Source organism: Patella vulgata, chromosome 2 (assembly GCF_932274485.2).
Source record: "Patella vulgata chromosome 2, xgPatVulg1.2, whole genome shotgun sequence".
Classification (NCBI taxonomy): domain Eukaryota; kingdom Metazoa; phylum Mollusca; class Gastropoda; family Patellidae; genus Patella; species Patella vulgata.
The window spans coordinates 28,406,159-28,428,294 of NC_065880.2; the positions used below are offsets into that span (position 1 = coordinate 28,406,159).

At 35.8% G+C, this 22,136-nt stretch overlaps 1 long non-coding RNA gene across 3 annotated transcripts; it reads right to left on the reverse strand.

The window, feature by feature from the left end:
* Positions 1-13,139: 13,139 nt before the first annotated feature.
* LOC126809852 (uncharacterized) lies at positions 13,140-22,113 on the reverse strand. 3 transcript variants are annotated; one of them, XR_007674963.2, is made up of 6 exons: positions 21,973-22,113; positions 20,074-20,418; positions 19,025-19,357; positions 17,167-17,238; positions 16,510-16,594; positions 13,140-15,671 (listed from the first exon to the last, which is right to left on the reverse strand). It is a non-coding gene; the product is annotated as an uncharacterized LOC126809852 (long non-coding RNA). The 3 variants fall into 3 exon arrangements; XR_008786048.1 differs by lacking the exon at positions 21,973-22,113 and adding an exon at positions 21,729-21,878; XR_007674962.2 differs by lacking the exon at positions 21,973-22,113 and adding an exon at positions 21,328-21,453.
* Positions 22,114-22,136: the final 23 nt, after the last annotated feature.

Below are 22,136 nucleotides of genomic sequence, written 5' to 3' on the forward strand. Positions count from 1 at the left end.
ATAATATGTTACACTATTCTACTTGCGGACATTAATTATTACAATAAGAACAAAATACATTACAGCTAGTTGACATGCGTGTGTCGATTTACAATCAATAATGCCCTCGATAGATGCACGAAAAAACCTAATCTATTTCAAATCTCGAGTATCCGATGCCATCGAGATTTGATTATGGTCTTGTTTTGTTAATAAATATCTAATTAATAGTTCTTATAACATTTCTGGTCCAAAGAAAGACCTGCAATAGACAGATTTAGCTCTTGCATAATGTAGGTTTAATAATACGTATACACAGTTGTCAACAACATCACACAGTAAAGTTTGTAGTTACGCGTGTTTAAAAAGATGAGACAGTAGAGGCAAATTCACGCCTTTACTACAATACCGCACATGCAATATTATTTTCCTTGAGTTAATTAATTATAGTAAAACTGCAAGTTTATACATACCTTTTAAACATGTGTAAGGATATGAGATATAGTCATATTTTAGACTCTGGTTATAAGGAACTGTGACAGTACAAGATTGTTGAAAAGAACACGATGTAAAAACTGATAAACGATACTTAAATTCAGCAAGTGTCGGTACGTCATTGTTCTGTGGTATACAACATAAATTCCATAAACATTGATCTTCACTCTGACATATATCATCTGACTTTCCCAATTCGATAGCATGATCTAATGATAAAACTTTATCGCCTAAACATTCCAGTGTAACACTGGTACATGGTGAACCTGGTGAATTATAACAACCATACTTTTCAACAGCACCAATTATCATAGCTATAATATAAAACACTAAAAATTAATAAATTATAATTTTTGCAATTTGGTCTGGAGGCTCAGTGCGCTCGGGTATCCATCAAATGGGCACAAAACCAGACCCAACTTTTCTACAGTAAAATTTCGCGTAGAATATATGATGCCGTGTGGTAATCAGTCCGCCGTTTTGGCGTTTTCGAGATATTCGAGGCCAAAGGTCAAATGGGTCCCTTTGTACTGAAAGTGAATAAGCTGAAAATGATCGAAAGTAATCACCCTTTCAATGAAAATGTAAAACTTGCTAAATTCACCCTTGTTTTTTGTGACTCCGGAGTTCAAAAGGTCAAATTTTCTGTTTTAGCACACTGAACAAAAACTTGTGTTGAAACAACACAAACTTGTGTTATTTTCAACACAAGTTAGGTGTCTCTATTTAACAACACAATCTTGTGTTAAATGTTGAAACAACACAAAACTTGTGTTAAATGTTGAAACAACACAAAACTTGTGTTAAATGTTGAAACAACACAAAACTTGTGTGAAAATCTACACATTATTTGTGTTGAAATTTCTGAAACTTGTTTGTGTTGAAATTTCTGAAACTTGTTTGTGTTGAAATTTCTGAAACTTGTGTTGAAATTTCTGAAACTTGTGTTGAAATTTCTGAAACTCGTGTTGTTTCGTACAAACTTGTGTATAACAAAAACTTGTGTTGTATTTTACCAATTTATATCCAGTATAGCAACCTTTCGAATGCAACCCCTTCCATTCGTTCTGTTTAAACTGTAATTATTGATAAATGACATAATAATTTTGTTTGTTAAATTATTATTTATTCAATAAATGATATGAAAAAATAAATTAATGCCTAATTAATACCAATACAGACATCTCGAAGGTTAATAAACAAAGTTAATTCCAATACTAATAAAATTGTGTTATACAATGAAAAAATACCCCCACCCCCCATTCCCAATTATTAAATAAAAAGTAGCTATTTAAATAGAAAAAAAAAGCACCGAGACATTTGGAATATTAATCAACAAAGTTAATTTCAATACTAATAAAATTGTGTTCAATAATAACAATATCCCCCCACCCATCAAAAAAAGCTATTTAATTTTTTTTTACAATTAACCTTAAAAAGAACTGAGAATATAATATATATGTTCACAATATCCCTACCCCATGGTCCCAAAACATACATTTTAAATATATCTAAATTTAATATCAACCAAACCAAGCACTAAAGACATTAATAATGCACTAAATTGAAATACTTTTAAGAAAAAATAGTCCCTTTAACAGATTAGGAATTCAAAATTTTCTACAGTATATGAATGGGAACTAATAGATAAAGCACAGGCAAATAATTATAGATAGATAAAATAAATATAGCATAAAAATCAAACAAAATGGAGAAAATTAAAAATTTGTAAAACAAAAATTGATTAATTAATAAAACCATTTTATATAAAAGAGGCATTAACATTCGAAATGTTCACTAAGTGTTTAAAAATAAAGGTTGATTTCATCCTACAATAATACATTTTTATAATTATCGAATGTTACTATTAATTATTGATGATCCCTCTATATTATTTCAAGTTTTCAGGCCAAATCTTTAGTGTTTAGGATTACACTGCATTCTATATAATGAAACAATTTTAGAGATGGTTTGGTATTTGACATTAAAAACAAAAATGTGATTAAAAAGGCAATGGTGACATATAACTTTTGGGTTTCCACAATAAGATCTGTAAAAGAATTTGATGACTTTATATTCAGAATTTAGAGTTGTTTTCTTTCTTTGGTATTAATATTCACTAAATAGATATAATTCTCCAAGGATGTTCAAGTGATTATTATAAATACACTTATCGACAAATGGGGTTTTGATGTGGATTTAACTTGGTACACCAGTCATGGGTATAGAGTTATTTAGATGGCAGAATAAAAGTAAAATAACTCATTGAGCAGGGGTCGGCGGCGGGGGCGGGGGAGCATAATAAATATATCAAACAAAATCATACCCAAAATCGGGGAATTTTCTGAGATCGATATCTCGTAATCAGTGTGTTTTACTATTTACTCGTTGGATTATAATTGATTTCTTTTTAAATTCCTCAAACACAGAGTGGTTATGAAAGCGAAATGTGCCGAAAAATCGAATTTGACAAACGTCAAATTAAAAAAAAGAAGTATTTGTTATATGGTGCCGGGCGTTTCTTTCATAATGGCCGCCAAATTTGGTAATATTATTATTATTATCATTATTACAGCATATTTATAGCGCACCCTTTCATAAAACATGTTCAGGGGCACTTTACAAAGTGACAATGTAATCATAAATAAACAACAAGATTATGGACATGTTAACAATTAATGAGTTAAAAGCCTCATTAAATAAATGTGATTTAAGTTGTTTTTTAAAAGAATATAGAGATGTACAACATCTTAAACTAAATGGTAGATTATCCCATAAAACAGGTGCTTGATAACTAAAAGAGACTAGTTGAACAGTTTTGGGCTTTAAAAATAGTTTATCTGATGTACGTAATGTTCGACCATTATATCGTGGTAATGTACGCGAAATGTGCGGAAATCGAATTTGACAAACATCAATTAAAGAAATGTATTTTCCATGTGGTGCCGGGCATTTCTTTTAAAAGGGCTACCGAATTTGGTAATACATGTATAAGGCAATTTAACAAAAAAAACATAAATTTGGTAGACTAAAAGGGCATCTCTTAAGATACATAAGATATGACTTTTGCAATGTCTTTTATATGGTTTTCGATGTCTCTGAATTTGAAGATAAATTTTGAAAATACAAAATAGCAGCAACACCAATTGGCGGATATTAAATTAATCGTCATTTTTCCTGTTGGACATTAGATAGTGTCTCTTAAGCATGATGTACACTGTAGTTCGATGTACCCTGTAGTTCAGATACAGTCTCCAAACCGTGTTTACACTGACTGTAGTTTGGGTGTAGTTCGTCAAATGAAGATGAATTTTACGATACAAAAAAATGAATATATTATAAACGCGCTTTAAATATCTGGATGCGATAGACTTCGTGATAAAAAATTCAAGGTACATTATATCATTGGCAATAATAAGATCCAATTTTAGCTTTTAGTTACACACTGTTAACCATCAATAGATGTTTTAATGACAATAAATCATAAAATGTATTCAGCTCGACGTAAGACATAAATAGATACAGTTTGTTTAACTTGAATAGAAGTTTTAATTATCTATGCTGCATATATGCATATATCACCTTGATGTTCATATCGTTTTACGTATTTGTCAACATCAAGGTTAGTGCGACCCATTTGTGACAATTTCTAGTTCCCAAATATTAGCGATTTAGCTCCTTTAAAAGCGAATGCAAGTTAAATATGTTTAATCAGAGGCGGATTCAATGGGGGGCGCGAGGGGCGCCCCCCCCCTAATTTTCAACAGTGCCCTTTTTTACGGCTGAAAGTGCCTTTTCTCAGACTCAAATATGTCCGTTCCCAACCCGTTGTAGGGATCCCAAATGACTCGAACCATCGACTCAAACACACCAGTCTGGGAAATGGCTCTTGGAATGGCTACAGATGCAAGGAAATGACGGATAATTTTCTTGGGGACCCCCCCCCCCCCCTCAGCGGCAAGCCCCGTCTCCGCGGTCAATGCCTTCATTTTGCAGCGCCCCCCCCCCCCCCTTTTCAAAATTCCTAGATCCGCCCCTGGTTTAATAGTACTTTTATCTAGTGTATCTTTTATTTTGATTTTTCTTATAGAATAAGGCTATATAACAATAATGTGCGCTTCTTGTTATATAATACTAATAATAGTATGTTCAGCTATACTTTTCGTTTAAAAAATGTACGTTTTATGTCCTATATACACTTATTCGCTGAAATCTATGACATCCAACAATATAATAGGTCATATAAATAGATAATAAGTTTGCATGACGTCATATGAAATTCCTGGCTTCACAGTTGTCGCAACTTTATCTATACACGGCGTTGCGTCGACCAACCATGCAATGTGAAGTAGATGTCAATATGGTTATGTGCATAGGCGTACGAGCTGGGGGGGGGGGGGGCTGGGAACCAAATGCTGGGAAAATTTGGGCACACAATTGTACTTTGTAAAAGTTGTATAAAAAAATATTGTGTTCTTGAATGTTTCCAATTTAACAGCGAATTTATTATTATGTAACATATTAAGAACCTAACTACATTTTTGGGGCACCAACCACCACCGCCCCCCAGTCAAAAATTTCCCCGTACGCCTATGGTTATGTGTAAGAATATTCAGTTCAATATATTCACGGTGTATGATTTTATTCATACTTCAATTTTAGTGAATTACTTCTGCAACGTTTTTAGAAAAAATTGCTATTAATTTGGCCAGTACTGTAATAGCAAGTGTATAAATATTTTCTGTTCAGTCTGTACACAGTAACATATCTGAGAACCATACTATCATTTCTGCCCAAGGCTCCCTGTGATTTATAGTTAGCAGTGATACAAGGCAATCACCAATTTTCCATGCTCTTGGCCTGAAGAAATAAAATAATAAAAGTCAAGTTTTTATTATTATGCAAGTGGAAAAATACAATTCTTCATGGTATGATTTGAATAAATACAACTGATTTGAAGTTGGAATTATTATTTGTCTAAGATGACTGGGCATTTACAAATTGAAATAGCTACTCTTCATCAAGAAAATACATGAATATTTTTCCCAATTCACCTGGATTTTATTGTAGGTCTTTGTACGTGAAATAGCTTTATTTAACGTCCGCTTCCACCGATGTGATATTGCAGAAAATTAACAAATTCGGATTCCCTTTTACAGGAATTAGACTACACTATCGCTGGATTGTATTATATTCAAAATGGCGCCCAGAACACAAAACAAACATTGCAATTCAGGGCGGACTGGTGTCGAGGTTGTATCCTAAGAATGATTTTTTGAATATTTAATCAAACAGAAACACAATTATGCACATGCAGTTATGATATAATATTAAATTAGCTTACCTCAAATACCTCGAAATATACTGTTTGGTCAGTTTGTCCGCCCGCCATATTTCTATTAGTCACACATCCTTCGGCCAATTAAAATGGACGTATATTTTGTTTTAACCGAAACGAAAAATTTGCGTTATAAATACATTGTATTAAAAAATACCAAAATCACAAACCTGATATTCTTATTTTCTGAACAAACTTTTTTCACAACAATATCACTTTTTTCGATACTAATGCTTAATAATACAGTTAACATTTGCAGTACCACAGGGTTTAATACCGCAAAATTACTTCAATAAATATTTCTTTCTTTGTTTTAAGAGTAATTCATTTTAATTGGTCATTTACAGGTAAGAATAAATTTCCAATTTCGATTAATGAACCAATTAAATTAAATAAAAAGATTAACTCGACTATTTCCACGCCCATTCAAACATTTTTTTAAAACGTAGATATAACACAATTGTTATTGTCTTAGATGTGTCAAGTTTATTGGGGCGATATCAATCAGACACTTCCAAATGCAGACATTGTAATAACCTGTCTCTGTATATTGTCTTAGACAAGATGTAAAACTAATACAAAGAGTAGAATCAGAATAATCTTTTATTATATCTAATTAAATAAATAGTTTATATTTAGATAATAATTGACTAAAACTTTGATCTCTTATATCAGTATACTGTTATAAAATACGTTGTTTTAAAAGAGCTATTAAATGCATCGCACGATACATACATTGCGATTTCTACTTAATGTTTGTAATAATTAATATATCCTTTTAGATAATTAGAAATATTAAAAAATAAATCAAGTGAATTACTCGACATTCAAATTCAGGAAGAGTGGTTTTACATATAGGCTAGGCCAGATCCCTAATCCAGTTCCCCAATCCCATTCAGATTTTCTCAATAAATAAAAAACATAATGTGATAAAGGAACATAATAAATGTTATCTTTAATGTCGACGTAATTAATTATATGGGAAAAAAACCACATAAGATTTTATAAATGTACACAAGTTTGTGTTAAGACATTGAAAAGAACACAAACTTGTGTCATTGCAATGCAATACAACACAAACATGTGTTAAATATTTTTAACACAAGTTCTTGTGTTGAGATCCAACACAAGGGTTTTTTCAGTGCACTAGGAAGATTTAAAGCAATAAATGTCAGCGTAAAATATAAAAACTAAAGCGAAATCTGTTCTAATTAATGATAGGAACATTAAAAATTTATCTGTAGGTGGTGCTCGCACTGAATTTTTACTTTGAAACGTTGAAAAAGATCATGCATAACAGCACCAAAACACTTTGAAACCTGTTTCAAAAATACGTAAAAACTGTCAAATCAAAATCTCTCCGAATTAGTTTTACAACGAATGCTATACATAATGATACTGGACAACGTATAGTTGTGTGGGTGGGACGAAAAACCGAGGCCCGATGTACATATTGACGTGCACGTTAAAGATCCCTTGGCAGTTAGATTCGATATATGAGCAGGTCGTATAAGCACATAGTACACTGTGTGCTTGTCTTCATCGGCCCAGTCGGGGAAGATCAGTAGGACGTTAAACCCTATTTCAGTTCATTTCACTAATGCCCATGATTCGCGAGGGCTACGAATCGCCCCGATTTCAGTCAGCGCCATTGACGACCTTATAGAACCTATAATAGTGTAAGTATACACCAGTCTGTAGCATTTTTATAGCCCAAGAAAGTGTTAGCCACACTCGTTAACTGGTAATGGTGTACATAAAAAGAACACACTTCTTTGTGTAAATTATTCTACAGATTTATCAAACAAATAAACCGAACACATTGAAGGAACAAAGACAAGAAAATCATCAAAGCACATTAGTTTTCAAACTAGTTAAAGATAGGTTGCCCGGAAACGAAACATACGCCCACAACAGCTAAATCGTCCACACAGTTAATTTAGTATGCAAAATATTTAAGGCCATATCAATCGGATAATAACTTTGGTTTCTAGAGGCCGGCAAGATTTTTAAAAGTGATCAAGGGCCTTAACTCAGGCAGTATTTATTGGAAATTGTTGAAATCAAATAGTCTACTTCGTATAATGAACTTAAGCATACATTATGCAAGAGCTAAATCTGCCTATTGCAGGTCTTTCTTTAGGCCTGACATGTTATCTAACTTATTAATTAGGCATTAATTAACTTATCCAGACCATAATCAAGTCTCGATGTCATCGCTAGTCTGCGACATTTACTGAATTAGGATCCGATTTGCTGCTAAATCATAAAGTGGATAACCGAGACTATGTTTTTTTACCGTACCGACTTTAGTAATGTTGATCGATTCTAGGCCGAAAATTCAATCGAAATGAATAAATCTGAACACTTAGAGAACAGTGTTGGTGTCCACCTATATTAGATTTGTGAAAGAACTGGTTAAACACATTCGTAACAAAGATTTGAGAAATCAGAAAGTGGCGCAAATAAAGGAAAGCAGTTATTTTTACGGACTGAAGTAAAGCGAAATAACAGTTCTATCACATATGTAAATTTTTAACTTCTACAAGTCTGCATTGGACTTGTGAATTGTACTTAAAATTTCTCTTTAACAAACCTTATAGGACAATTCAGCTCCGTTATTTTCATACGCCCACATTTTCATATGGACGTATTATGCCGTCGCCCCTGTCCGTTCTTCCGTCCATCCGTCCGTCCGTTCGTCTGTCCAAAAATTTTTTTATGGACACTCTACAGGTCACAATTTTTGTCCTATTTTGACGAAACTTGAAATATAGGTCTATCTCCCAAAGATCTCGGTTCCTGTTGACATTGGCATGTATCGGACGATATCTTCATGGATTATGGCCACAGAATGTACGAAAAATCAGGTTTTAGCTTGTGACACTCTAGAGATCACAATTTTAATCCGATTTTGATGACACTTGATATAAATGTTTTTAAGCCAACGATCATGGTTCCTGTCCATATTCGCACATATCGGATCGTAACTTCCCGAATTATGGCCCGTGATTGAACGAAAAATCGCGTTTTTAGCTTGTGGTCCCTCTCGAGGGCACACTTTTTGTCCGATTTAAAAAAAAAAACATTTCAGTATATCACCGTTACACCCTAATGATGGTTGAGTTCGGATTTCGTGAAAATTGGACCAAAACTGTCGGACAAAATGGCTGCCCCTCGTACACAAATAGTGTAAAAATATGGTATATCAAGGTTGTGGACTCTCTAGAGGTCACAATTTTGATCTGATTTTGATGAAACTTGATATAAATGTTTATAATTGTACGAAAAATCGCGTTTTTAGCTTGTGGTCCCTCTAGAGGTAACACTTTTTATCCGATTTAAAAAAGAACATTTCAGTTTATCACCGTTACACCCTAGGATGGTTGAGTTCGAATTTCGTGAAAATTGGACCAAAACTGTCGGACAAAATGGCTGCCCCCCGTACACAAATAGTGTAAAAATATGGTATATCAAGGTTGTGGACTCTCTAGAGGTCACAGTTTTGATCCGATTTTGATGAAACTTGATATAAATGTTTATACTAGTGCGAAAAATCGTGTTTTTAGCTTGTGGGCCCTCTAGAGGTCACAATTATTATCCGATTTAAAAAAAACACTGTCTGAATATATCACCATTACACCCTTATGTTGATTGAGTTCGACTTTCGTGAAAATCGTACCAAAACTGCCGGACAAAATGGCTGCCCCTCGTACAGAGAGAGAGAGAAAGAGAGAGGGTGAGAGAGAGAGAGAAAGAGAGATGGGGTTTAACGTCCACTCGACACAAACTAGGTCATTTCGGGACTAACATATGGTTTAATTTTATTTCAATAATTCGCTTGCGTGTAGGGGTCTTTAGCAGTGGGAGGAAACCGGAGGACCCGGAGCATTCCCACGAGGTTGGACAGGCGACCCTACTCCTTGTCACGTACAACCGGGGATTCGAAACCACGCCAGTTGACTCACTGACAGGCCTTATGATACAGCGCGCACGTGCTAACCATTTGGCCATCCCGCCTCCAACACCCCCCTGCCCCTCGTACTCAAATAGTGTAAAAAATATGGTATATCAAGGTTGTGGACTTTATAGAGGTTACAATTTTGATCCGATTTCGATGAAACTTGAAATACCTGTTTATAAACCAAAGATCTTGGTTCCTTTCGATATTCATGCATATCAGACTTTACGACAACTCGTCTTTTTTAGCTTGTAAATTCTCTAGAGGTCACAATTTTTATCCAATTTAAAAAAAAAATATTTAAATATATTACCATTTCACCATAATGAAGATTGAGCTGGAATTTCGGGAAAATCGAAACTAAATTGCCCAACACAATGGTCGCTCTTTGTACGCAAATTGTGTGAAAGTATGTAATACGACGGTTGTGGGCCCTCTAGAGGTCACAATTTTAATCCGATTTTTATGAAACTTAAAATATATCTCAAAGATCTCAGCCCCTTTCGATATTTGCGCATTTCAGAGCACAACTTTCTGGATTATGGTCCCTGATTGTACGAAAAAACGCTTTTGTTTTTAGCTTGTTCTCTATCCATCTCTTGCAAAATATGGGCGTATCTTGTCTGATAACCGCTAGTTAAATACTAGCAGTTTCCTAGCTGAATGGTTATACAAAGTCATAAATTAGACAAATTACATAGCTATATATGGATGGATTTAATTACTAGCAGAATTATCCGCGAAACTTCACTAGAAAGACAACATCAGTAATTGAAATCCATCAAGCTACAAAATTGATTTAGAAAATAATACATTATATAATAAAGTAATACACTGTATACTTCGAAACTAGTCTCCAGCAATATACCGTAATTACTTGTCTTTTTCGTGAAATAAATAAATGTCTATGATTACATAATTAGCGTAAATGTACTTACTTAAAAATGATAGAAAGGTAAATACCCTTAAAAAATCCATGATAAGACTGCATATCGTCTCGTGGGCGCTACAATAAATAATCTTTAAACTTCCTTAATTAATGACAAATGGTGAAATATATCCTATTTCACATACTTCTCGCAGTCCTAATCCCATTTAAAAACTGCCGTCAGGGGCTTCCGTGTCGGGGCGGTCCCTTTTACTGACCGCGGAGCCCGTACGGGGGTCCGGGGACTCTCCCCCTTGAAAAATTTTGAAAAATGAACCCCAAATATGCGATTTGGTGGCATATCTGATTATAATCTCGGTCAAATAATAAATCTCATAAATCGATTAATTTAGACCAAAACCCTGACCTGCAAGTAATTTACAACCATCAACCTGTGAAATTATCATATCGTCATATTATTAATTAACGTATTATCATTACGTTTCTGGCGTATCCCCACAAACAGGGTGCAGGTGACTTCATAATTAGTAAATTTGCGATCGACAATTTCTGATGAAATTCGGAATCCCCATTGCAGGATTCCGAATTTCGGCCCACACCCAGCACACACGGCCTAGAAAGTCTATTATACCAGCCCATTCTAGACTCCAGTGATGGCGTGGCGGCCAGTTAAAACCACCGGCCACATACAACATGATCATCATCGCTCCATGGCCGGCCCAATACCCCCCCCCCCCCCCATATAATGTTCAGCAGAAAAAGGTTTTTTAGACGAATTGGACAAAATTATTTTTTTCATATTTTGTCCGCCCGATGTCCCAATCCGCCCCTGACTGCCGTACTCACTGCAAATGTCTGTCCCAAATTATGAATGGTTAACAGTGCGATCAAAAACCAACCAATACATTACTACGTTACATTAACCAGAGCTCTAAATATGTTATCGTAACTTGTTTGGTGACAATCGCGGCTACATTACGTCATAACGCGCGAAATGTATTACGCTATATTAACTAGTGCATAACAAACTGTGTGACAAACGAGGCTATCTAAAAAGCTACAGTGTGAACATCGGGTAATCGCCGCGCACGTTGAATTATTTTATCATCTCTTGGACCACACAGCAGACGAACAATATGTTAACCATCTTTCAGTCATTTAATCAACTGTCCGAGGACCACAGCACAAAGAGAAGAGCTGGCATGTTACGTGTCGTGTTTCAACAAGCTATACGACATGCTCTTTTTTGATAAATAAATAATTCATGGATTTTCTCCACTAAAATTGATAAATATTATCGAATACTTAAAGGTAGGCAGTAATAATTGGTGCAAACAGACACGTTTATAGAATTTATATCGGAGATTTGAGTCAAAAAAGTTTCGTTTCAATAGCGAGTTGCAGCGACGGCCAAATTTACCGATGCATCCAAGGGTAAACATTTTCTTAAAATCAGCACTAACAAACACTGGGATTTGTTCTTAAAGAGGCCACACCCGTTAAGCAACCAGTAGGGATTTGATTGGAAGAAGAGAAAGGACACACTCCGTCAAATTTTCAGTCTCAGTACAGCAATGGCTAGAGAGGGATTTCTCGGGCCATTTCTTCTGGAATATGACTGTTTTACGGTCCTAAAAACACACGAATATCCAACAATGAGACTTTCACGTTGTATACCCGGAGAACCTGTGTTGTTATAAGGTTTATACGAAATACAGGGAACTACAACATCTATGATAGTACATAATATGAGTTATTATGTACAGTCTGAGTTTAATTACCAAGCCTAGAACTTAGACCTAACGGCTGAAACACTACGCGTTGTCTCTATTCCGGCCTCTAAAGCTGAGGCGGCTAATGGTACGTCTCTCTAGGAACGCCGTATGATGATCTCCATCCCAGCCTCGATCCAGACACTGTGGGTATGTCCTTCGGAGAAGACCGAATGATATCTAAAAGAACGTTAAATGTGGTTTAACGTCCTACTTTTCTGCATCGACTGGGCTAATGAAGACGGGCATACGCCATAGAGTGTGATGCGAAACAATATCTATTACATTAACACCTAAAGGCAAAGGTATAACATAAAAGTTTAAAACACAGATGTGACGTCATCCTTTGAGGTTGGTGTACCATTATTCAAATAATGGTACGGACAATGTGTCAGGCGTAGATTATTATATTATATTTGAAATATTAGACCCGCGTGACGTATTTCATTGAAATGCACGTGCTAGATAGTGTCTGTATTTTAAGTTGTTTAATGGTCTCGTGCTAAACGCACTCGTGCAATATCAGTATATTATTTAATGTCTCGCACTCGACCATTAAACTTCACGTATATCAGGACCAGCGGAAGCAATTCTTGATTTGGATGGGAGGGAGTGGGGCTACCATCACAGGATTTTACGCAAGGGTCCATGGGCCGTCTAGATCGTCGAGGACGCTTTCTGAGCGATTTCTAGCTAATAAAATTACTCAGCAATGAAGTGAAATTTTAATTCTTTTCTAAATTCCTTACCCTGAAAACACAGTCAATGGTGGTTGACAAATCTATGCAGAGTTAAGTATGAACGTTCATTTATGTATAATCCAGACTCGATGAAGTTTCGTTTTATTTGTCATTTATTTTATTTGGCGCTTAAAGTTAAAATGTTTACCAAACTAATTAGACTACAACCCGTTTCAATATTGTAAATTAAGTAAATTAATCGAAGTACTAATCGAAATAAAACAAATTTAAATTCAAATTATAATATGTAAGGAAACGGTCAATGCTATGTGTGTTAATAGTTCGTCGGTGTATTATATTCAAGTAGGAAGTTACGTACACATATTCGAAAATACATTACTGGTTTAAGAGTTATGAATTCAACACAATGGCATGGTAACTATTCATGTATTAATCAGTTTAAGGAAAACTGAATCAAGGATATATTAAAATCATTACAAACAGTTTTTTTCATAGCTTTATGGAAAGTCATACTAAATTGGAAGTAAAATAGGCCCGAGCCCGAAGTTAATAGAGCACAAATCCTATAATTCATGCATTATTATAAACAAACATGAATCGTGACGACAATTAATTTAAAAACATATATATGGTCATGAACAGAGAAATTTTTACAATAAAAAAAAGTTAAGAATGGTGGATATTGAACTGGCAACGCAAATGGATTTTATGAAATGGCAATTCTTAAATTAATTTCATGGGCGTTGATATCTTGTTTTAGGTCAAGTTACTTAAAAAATTCCCTTATACTTTGTTCAGGATAATGTAAAAGACCAGATAATCTAGCCAATGAGCTATTATTCTCAAATGTTGACAACACATCCAGACTAATATTCGTAAAATATTTGTCTGAATTATAGACTACGAGTTACTTTGATTATTTATTTTGATTAGTAATACCGGAAACACTCACGTTTTGATAAAGACATCCAAAAAATTAGTTACACCCTATTATTAATTGTGTACTCACACTCTAAGGCATAAAAAGGTATAAAAATAATACATAAGTATAATAGGTGGGTGTCCATGGGCCGCCTAGGCCCTAGAAGCTCCCAGGGGTCTGATAGCAGTGAATTATTTGATGGATAATGGATACTAGGAATAAGTGTGTGAAAAAAACTCTATACCGTCGTTTTTAATTACCTGTTACAGATACAACGGAAATGAGATGGACTTGAAAAAACGATCGACTGTTTAGTTAACTAATCGCGACCCTCACAACTAGGGGAGCTCTTAACCCAGGGAGGAGTATAGAGCATAGCAGGTTTTTTCCTTCTGAAAATCTACGTTCTAGAGGTAAATCAGGCCTCATCCCGTTACGTCATTGTATCTAACCGAATAGTCACTTGCGTGCAATAACCTGGAGAAAGGAGTATTTGCGTCCCACCCCCTCCCCACTTATATAAACAAGTATATAAAACAACAGTGGGAAATGAAAGGAATGAGAATAGAGTTTAATGTCCTACCGTTTTGCACCAAGAATACTTGGCGGATGTAAATAAATGCATGAGTTGTATAATAATAATAATAATGTGTGGCCAAATAAAGCAAGTATGATCGTTCTTTATGGACCCGGGGCCTGTTTCACGAAATTTTAACTAAGATAAAATCCAAATTTTAGTAATTTGATTGGATAATATTAGATTGATTTTAGTGCTTAGCCAATCAAAATTGAAGTATCTACTAAAATTTGGATTTTATCTTTTGTTAAAATTTCGTGAAACAGGACCCAGGAACCGAGCATGATATCATCGCAACCATCATGGAACCGGTTTTGCGATTATGAAAGGCCGCGCATAATAAAACGGAAATATTAGGTTGGACAAAACAGATCATTAACTGCAGACTCATGAAGCAAAATACATGAAAATACAAAACAGAGAAACGAGAAAACTTTGAGTAAATGCTTAAAATGAACGAATATGGTTTTTAAAATAACTGAATATAACTTTTATCAAATAAAAATCAGCCTGTGAACAGAAGCAAAAACAGCGATGAAACAGAAAAACGCTATTATTTAATCAAGTTTTATTATTTTTGTGAATAATCTGGAGAGATGTGGTCATAATTAGATGCACCATTTTTTTCGAACGATTCCTTTCGTTGACCAAGATGATCATAGGTTTGGCCCGGTATGAAAACTTTAGAGTTATCACCCCTGGTCCGTACAGTTTTATTCACCTGGGCATAGCCGATGGTCTGTTCTGTTTTGGGCCGTGTGTTGATGTCTTTATTTTGATGGAAATCGTTCCACAATTTATGATAGCGTACACTTGCACCAGATCCACGATTTAACCTGACAACGTATGGTTCTGCATATATATGCTGTGCGTTATTTTGCGGTTTTATTTCGTCGTTATCAATAGTTAGCGGACACGGGGAGTCTGCATATATAGACTGTGCATTATTTTGCGGTTTTATTTCGTCATAATCACTAGTTAGAGGACACGGGGAGTCTTTGTGGTGTACAGACGACCCCCTTGGCATTCTTCGGCTCCTGAAAACAATAAAGAAATAATTAATAGAAACTAGTCAGTGATCAACACCAAGTGCAGTAAGCTCCCAAAATAAAATGTGGACAGTAGTTACAAAAACGACCAAAACCGTTACAATTTCAACAAAAAAAAATAGATGTTATATATATTTCTAGTAAAGATTATGATATTTTAATATTTCATATTTTCACCCCAATGAAGAAATACGATATCCCCGATTATTATTATCAGCACCCGTGCGTAACAGCTCAATTAAGCGTTAATTGTATTGATGTTCATTCATTGTATTGATAACTGGATGTATTTGTGTCAAAAGCAGTGGAAAAATAGTGGCCCTTTAAAGGCTCAATACCACTCTTGTTGTAACTGAATAATATGTCCCAATCCTTATTCTGGTCAACAAATTGTACTATTTTAGAATATTTCAATTAATTGATGATACAAATTTCATCTTAACACACCTTATTTAAAAATTTTGAAAAATTCAACATAATGGTTTGAAACGTCTAACGTAAACCTTTTCAAATGAAACTTCGATTTAAAAATATTTTCGAACCCTCTGGACAAGTAAAATAGGATGTAATGGATAATTTACACAACAGGTAGGACACTTAAACATCTAGTACTTAGATAGAGATATTATTTATTTTCTGGAGCTTTCAAGCCAGCAAGAGTGTTATTGTCCCTTTAACAATTAGCTCAAACAAATGTACCACCCCAAATAAATATAAAGCAAATACTCGCAGCCTGTACCCTAATGACTGAGATGTTGTCTCCTTAGCCCACTCGATAGATTTTAACTCGGAACTTAGTCTTCGTGTAAAAGCACGAATAGCTTACCTGACGAAACAAACACCGCGAATTATTCGTCATAATATTATTGGCATTAATAATATGCAAGTAACCATAACAGTGATCCATACACCTTTAATAAATAAAAAAATAATAATTGATGTTCTTATATAGCAATGGTTATCAACCCTTTCCCAGTCCCATACCCTTTGGGATATTTTTTTTACCAATTTCCGAGCACTCAAATCTGCACTGTCCAAACGTTTGCATTTACTCATTACATCATGTCCCATGTTATGGAGGTTAGGACTTTGAACGTAAATCTTTGATATATCATGTAACACTGGCCATTCTAATCAGTTCATAGCAAGACGATCGCCACGGACTCTCTTTTTAATTTCACAAAGACACACAGTTTCTTGACGGACCCCTAGGGTTTTAGTGGACTCCAACTTGGTCTGTGAACCCTAAATTTGAAAATACAGATCTATAGCGCTTCATTTTTGATAAATACAATATTGGATATTTTAAGTTTTAAAAACGAAATAACGATTTGTATTACTTGAATTTCAGGCTATATAACATTAGGCTAATAAAGTACATCTATAGCTTGATTATAGTGGCATCGTTCAATATTATTATGTGGCGTTGCGATTGCATTAGTTATAGAACAATAGTAATTTATTTAACACAATTATAAAATACCTGTCAAAGACGCCGAGGCAGATCTGGAATTACAAGTGCTACACGATACATTTATAAACTTTGAGCTATCATCTTTAATAAAAAGAAAGTAGACACAATATTATAAGATGGAAAAGAGATAAGGTCATTCAAAAATGATTTGTCGACCAAAAATACCAGATTTCTATCAAACCATAAATCCTACATTTTAAAGATACATTATGGGAGATAAGATAAAGATCTTGCAGTTCTCACTAAAATAGTTCAAAACTAGATAATGTAAATGCAATTTGCTGAAAATTTCAGTCAAATTGATCCACTATGAACCGAGCATTAAGCGAAATTTCGGCCTAGCCTCGATCATCATTACTAACGTCTGTACGATAAAAAAACATGGTCTCGATCATCCATTTCATGATGAATGGAAGTCGAACTGCAAATGGGATCATAATCCAGTAAATATCGCAGGCTAGCGATGCCATCGAGAGTTGATTATGGTCTGGATAAGTTAATTAATGTCTAATTAATAATTTAGATAACATTTCAGACCTAAAGAAAGACCTGCATTTGGCAGATTTAGCTCTTGCATATAGAAAGGTTAGAAAAGTGTTTATGAATAAAGATAACCTTGTACATACTTTTAAAGCATTCATATGACCCACCCTAACCCTCGCTCATTGACTGAAGCTACCAAGCACTCGTTATACAGAGTGCCGTGTCCCAATAACCAGATTCCCTAGACCCCACCCACCCCACCCCGCATTGACCCTAAAAACTATGGTTACGAATTATCTCTTTCTAAAAAGTCTTTGCCCCCCTTCACTACCACACCTTAATTTGTGAAATGAAATAACAAGGGGTTTATACAGTTCTGCATCGACTGGGCTAATGAAGATGAGCATACGCCATACAATGTGTTTGGGGCAATTTTGCGTTCACGACAAAGTGTACATGGAACCTCAGTTTTTCGTCCCATACGAACGACTATACGTTGTGCCTTGCCAGAAAATTCCGATGAACATTCTCGGTCAACACAGGGACCGACCTCCAGGTTAGCAAGCCAACGTCTTACTCACTGAGCCGCCGTGGCTTCACCTTAATGTGTATACCCGTTTTCACAAAGTCGGTGACATCTATCTATCTATCTATCTATATATTTGTGACCGTCGTTTGTCTGTCTGTCTGTCTGTTCGGGGTTGGCGGCTACACTAGGTCTGCCCCGAGTCTGAAATTTGGGGTATAGGGGTAGCTCGGACCGGGGAGTAACATAGGCCAGGTGGCGTTAGTCTACCACTTCCGGTTTCAGAGTTATGACCCCCGAGCGAAGCCGTCCTGTTCGGGGTTGGCGGCTACACTAGGTCTGCCCCGAGTCTGCAATTTGGGGTATAGGGGAAGCTCGGACCGGGGAGTAACATAGGCCAGGTGGCGTTAGTCTACCACTTCCGGTTTCGGAGTTATGACCCCCGAGCGAAGCCGGGTATATGTCTGTCTGTTCGGGGTTGGCGGCTACACTAGGTCTGCCCAGAGTCTGAAATTTGGGGTATAGGGGTAGCTCGGACCGGGGAGTAACATACCCCAGGTGGCGTTAGTCTACCACTTCCGGTTTCGGAGTTATGATCCCCGAGCGAAGCCGGTCTGTTCGGGGTTGGCGGCTACACTAGGTCTGCCCCCAGTCTGCAATTTGGAGTATAGGGGTAGCTCGGACCGGGGAGTAACATAGGCCAGGTGGCGTTAGTCTACCACTACGGTTTCGGAGTTATGAAGCCGGGTATCCTGCTAGTAACTAATAAATTTCACCCAGCCGTGTCTAGATCTTAGTAGTCTTAATACAAATAAACATATATCATAACAGAATCCTAAAAACGAATTATAGACCTACTTCTCTTCAGATGTATCCAAATAATATCCTCATATTTAAGAAACATATTATTCATATCTATCTGTTTATCCCCCTCGGTCGTTAACACCTCACTCAACATAATAAACCTATCTTCTGTACAGTTGAACAAAGATAGACCCCTTGAAGAAGATGCGATCATCTTACAAGTCTCTTTACTCAAGTTAATGTATAGACTTTCAATGGAAATTGGTTTGGAACTGATGAATTTACAACATCGTGGTGACTGTGAACCAGATTTACCAGCAAGATGTATGAAAATGTCTTCGTTTACACTCTTTGCAACATTTTCATAAATGTTGATAGTGTTCAAATCTTTAAAACAAAATCAAACACCATAATTCGATAATAATACGTTCGACAAATAAATAGTCATCAAAGTTCTAATATAAACATTGAGAGAACAGTTTATCCCTTTCAACGTTTAAAGGCAAACATGTCGGTCTCCACTTTTAATTAATTAGAGCCAATGTTTCGATCCGGATTTCAGAGTAAAACATGACAGCTTAATTTTCGAATGCATTTATTGTATATTTAAATTTTATTGGATAATGTTTGCGTGTGCTTTAATCAAATTGTTATAAAATATAATCTAATCTGGTCGACGTGAAATGCACAATCCTTACCCTAACACAATGGTTCTCAACCACATTTTTTGCCAAAGGCACACCTTGAAACACATGAAAACATAGTGGCACACCTGGTAAGTCAGACGGCACACAACATTAGACAGAGGCTAGTCATAGACACATAGAATGACTCAAACTAAATAAAGAAAAACACAGCTATGAACTTATCAGTAGACACCAGTGAATACTCAATTGGGATCACGTGGTTTTTCGCATTTTCTTAGTTCCATTCAAAATTTCGCAGCATACATAGGAAGATGTGCCGCGGCACACTGGTTGAGAATCGCTGCCCTAACATAAGTTTTGGGTGCTGTACATGGGGACTCTTTTGACCAATTGGATACTTTTGGAGACATTTCATACCACCCTTTAAAATCATAGTTCTTGCATTCATGTACTCACCCGTTAAACAGAAATATACATATTTTACGTAACCATGGTCTGTTTCTTTATTAAAAGGTGAAACGACTGTACAAGACTGCATATGAGAACATTTCTTGTAAACTTCTTGTCGATCTGCAATATCAGCTGTCCTTTGGATATCGCCCCGGCGTGCTCTACAACAATCGTTACTATCACATTGACTTTCATCTTTACATTGACGTTTAGTATTCCCTAGTGTAATTTTATGACGCAGGTCTTCAACAGCTATTACTTCACCAGCTTTACAACTTAATGTAGTGTTGGTACAAGGTGATTCTGATGGACTGTAACAACCATACTTGTTTACACCATCAACTACCAGTGCTAGAATGAGTAAATGTTACATCGAGACTTTAAAAATCTTGACCTTACATAATGAGTCCAATTCCCCATGGGAACTTTAAACCTTCAGATAAACTATTTCTGAAGTTTGTGGCGGTCTTTAGCAGTGGAGGTTATCGGAGTATCCGAAAAAACACACGGTGTTAGGCGGGCGAACCTGCTTCCTCTCACGTACAATGTTAGATCGAAACCACACCACCTGACCCAATGACAGATCTTATGATCTAAAGCGCACGCCACACCACCCCTCTTATTAACGTTTGATAATAACCCTGTATTTTATATGTAGTTGTTATCTGTTTTTCTATTTAGTTTGTTTATGCTCATTTAAAGGTAGACCAATAGTTAGTTCATTATGGAACTGCATTCACAGGAACAAGGATATAATGTGAATATACTAGATTTATTATCAGGAACATATACATATACAAAATAATCATAATCATTGAATACTCGCACGGTGCATACTACCAGGCTATGCTAAGAGGTCAACCCCACAACCGCTCTGCTTCCCTGCTTCCCTAATGTCCTGCCTTCTGTTAAGATTTTGAGGGTACCATCAGTGCCGGACTGATCGCCGAAGGCCCACCTGTCAGGTCATTGACCAAGGCCTACACAAGTACGCACGTAAGGCGCGCGATCTTCCGGGGGGGGGGGGGTCTGGGGGTCTTCTCCCCCCAGGAAAATTTTGAAAATTGACAACCGCAAACCCATTCTCCAAGCATTTTAGACCAAGCAGAAGAAGGCAAATTTTTGATTTCCTGATACAATTGGATAACAGAATGACCTAAGAGCACTATCATTAGATGAATTTAAGAATTCTCTTCAGTGTCAAAAACAAAAACCTTTTATTCTCCGTGATGAAAATAATGCAAATTATAATATACATACAGTACACGTAGCCTATTTGACAGTTCTGTTGACACAGAATATAGCGAGAATCTTCGAACTCACAGAAGTAAACGAATGATATCATAAGCTCGTGAACCTCACAAGCTTATGATGATATTTGTTGAGCAGGAATCGAAAGAGAAACTGAAAGTGAAATCCAAACCCGGAAGTGATTAATTTTTCGCGAAAAAATCAAAACTGGCAAGTTTTTAGCGATTATTTCGGCGATAATGACTTATGAAGAACTAAGTAGAGGTTAAAAGATGAATTACACGGTTCTCGGTATAATGAGGTCAAACTCATAAAGTTCTTTCCTTGTAGTACACTTCTTTTTTTGTGTTGTTTGTCAGTCATTTTTTTCTATCTTTTCTTCTCCTGTCCTGTGTCCTGTCCTCTCCTACCTTCTTTCTTTTCTTTTCTCCCCCTCTCCTTTCTTTCCCTTTTCTTTTTTCTTTCTCTTTTTTCTTTTTTCTTGATAGACTTAGGCCCACTTTTTTTTTAATGAGCTTAGGCCCACCTGTGACGGACAGGTGGACAGGTGGGCCCAGTCCGGCACTGGGTACCATATTATGTATATAATAATCATTCTTAAACTGAATTTATTTTTTATCACAGTCATCATGGATAACAAAATAATACCCTTACCTGAAGATGATAATAACATCAACATTAATATATCAATTGCTGCCATTATCGTGAGAATTGTGTCTTAATATTATGAGATGTTTTGATATCTTCCGTATCTTTTGACTCATCGGGGAGTATTCGTTTTGCTGTCATTATCCGGGTTATTGTATTTCAATGTCTAT